Here is a 2990-nt window from a genome sequence, read left to right as displayed (position 1 = left end):
TTTAAGATCATTATAAAGAAAGCTAATTCTTCTCTTCTGGCCGCACAGGGTTTAAAGTCCAACAATTCACTCCTGTTTCTCTGCCTCAGCTGGAATTCAACAGATAAGAAGAGAGTCTTAATGATTAATCAGCCCAAACACTGCTCTGGAGCAAAAAAGGGGGTTTATTTTCACTTTACAGATGAAGAAACTGAGGCCCTGAGGGATCAAAATACCTATTTGAGGTCGTATAGTTCTTTTGTGTAGAGTGAAAATGAGTCCCTGAGTCTCTGATTTCTGCTGCTGGAGAAGCAGCCTGCTTCTCCAGAACCCAGAACTTGGGTAGATGACACTGGTCAAGCCTCTGACCTACTGAATGATGTTGGAGATCTCTCTGTAGCTTTGTTTTCTCCTCTGTAAAATGGTCAGAATACCCAACTATCCTTCCTCATGAGGATGATGAAACTCAACTGTGATCAAAGACATGAAATTGTGATTCAGTGGATAGGGCAGATGCTTATTTCTCTCTATAAAATCCATTCCCTTCTTCCTTGTTAACCTCACTTTACTCCAGCAGCCATACACCCAGTCACAGAGAGTAAGTCATTCTTAAACCATGGCAGCCAATGGTGGTCCCATCCCCTTTGCCAGTGATTGTGATAGAGATTGTCATGTGACCCAGAGCTGGTCCAGATGATAGGCAGGAAAGCCTGGAGAAGGATGTGGAAAACTTTAAGGAAGTTCTGTTCTACCTGATAAAAGGCACAAGTGGTAACTTGAAAAATTTAAGTGTTTGCAAAGGATGCTCTCATATTAGATGGAGGACAGAATGGGTGGAGCAAAGAAAAGTAGCAATTAGAAGCTCATTTTCTCAGCAAATATTCATGGTGGGCTCACCATGTGTTAGGCACTGAGAATACAGCAGAGAAAAGGCAGATCAAAATTCCTGTCCCATGAAGGTTACATTCTAGTGGGGGGAGACAAGATAAATGAGCACAATACATAGTATACAGGGGAGAAGTGTAAAAGAAACATGAAAGCAGCAATGAGAACACAAATGATTGGGGACTGAAAGTTTTAGACAGGATGGCGATGGATGCCCTCAGGGAGAAAGTAGCTTTTGAATAAAAGCCTGAAGGAAGTGAGGGAGGGAGCCAGGGTGGAGTCTGCAGTTAGAATCACCCAGAGGGCACAGTGAGGTTGCCGGTGTGGCTGCAGCGGAGTGAGCAACATGGGAAGGGATAGAAAGTGTGATCAGCGGTATGGAAGGAGCCTTGAAGCCACTACGGGTCTTTGTTTCTTACTCTGAGTCACAGTGGAATCCCCTTTGGAAGGTTTTGAACAGAGAGATGACTTGATCAGACCTCCATTTTGGCAGGATCATTCTGGCAGGTTTGTGCAAATAGACTGAAGAGGTACAAGGCAGAAATGAACCACTTAGGAGGATATTTGATAATACAAGTGAGAGTCACTGGTTGTCTTGGCCAGAGTGTTAGTGGAAATATAAGAGGTTGTCCAGATTCTGAATAGATTTTGAAGATGGAGTTGTCAGGACTTGTTAAAGGTCAGAGGGGGGTCTGAGGGAGTTGAGGACAACTGAGGTTTTGGGTTTCAGCACCTGGGATGGTGGAGTTGTCATTTATTGAGTGCGGAAGACTAGGAAAGGTATGCTTTGGGAGCAACGTCAGACACTTGCTTTTCATCTTGTCTGAGATGCTGAAAATTAGTCATCAAAATGGATATGTCACCTATACAGCTGGATAACAAGTCCAATAAATTAGGCATTAGTCAAATGGAAGGAACACCAGAAATGAGTCACAGGGAAGCATCTAACTCACTGTGTCAAAAGGAGGGTGATTTCTTCAAGCCTGTTTCCTCATCACTGAAATGGGAGTAACAGCCAATGTTGTGTAGGTTTAATAAGATAAAAGTACCTAGCACTGTGTTTTAAGCAACAAAAAGTGAGTAATATTCTTTTGTTCTCCTGCCTAACTGGAATCTTCAAGAAATTAAGCCACATGACCTACTAGTTAATTTCCTTGGTCTAAGAATCAAAGAATACCTGAATATTTATGGTGGGCTCGGTGACTTACAATTCCTTAGAGCCATCGCATGGTCCTGGGGTAAAGATCTAATTTCTATTTTATAGAGGAGGAAACAGATTCAGAAATAAAGTAACGTTCCCAAAGTTACACCGCTGGTGCCACATTCAAGATCAAGTTTTCCATTATTTCCAACCTAACAATTGCATTTTTAAGGAATTCTCAACTATCTGTACTCATTCTTTAAGATTTCACTTATTTATTTGAGAGAGAGCAGCAGCAGCAGCAGTAGCAGCAGAGGGAGAAGGAGAAGCAGACTCCTCGCTGAGCAAGGAGCCCAATATGGGACTTGATCCCAGGACCCTGGGATGATGACCTGAGCCACTGACCTACCCAGGTGCTCCTATTTAAAAAAAAAAAAAAAAAAATTTTAAGAGTGCCTGACAGGGGTGCGTGAGTGGCTCAGTTGTTAAATGTCTGCCTTCGGCTCAGGTCATGATCCCAGGCTTCTGGAATCTAGCCCCACATCCGGCACTCTGCTCCAGGGGGGAAGCCTTCTTCTTCCTCTCACACTCCCCCTGCTTATGTTCCCTCTCTTGCTGTCTCTCTCTCTATCAAGTGAATAAATAAAGTCTTAAAAAAAAAAAAAAAAGAGTGCCTGACACATAGTAAGATATACAGAGACCCGGGGTTCCTAGGATTGCAGGAAGGAATTCCTAGAAAGGAAGGCGGGAAAAGAGGAATAAAGGCAGATTTTACATATCTCACCAACTGAGCCACCCAGGTACCTCAACCATCTTTACTATTTACTAACACCAATTCCAAAAAGTGACCATTTCCCTTCCACGTTAACAAATCATTTTTGGGAAGAGGTTCTCAAGATGTTTTTAGAGAACACAGGTCTAGAGGGGGATTCTTACCTCTGCTAGCAACCAGCGCAGCAAGTAGGGATGTGTCATAATGAATGAT

This window comes from Meles meles, chromosome 3 (assembly GCF_922984935.1).
Source record: "Meles meles chromosome 3, mMelMel3.1 paternal haplotype, whole genome shotgun sequence".
In the NCBI taxonomy this organism is placed as follows: domain Eukaryota; kingdom Metazoa; phylum Chordata; class Mammalia; order Carnivora; family Mustelidae; genus Meles; species Meles meles.
Note: the sequence above shows the minus strand (reverse complement) of the source record.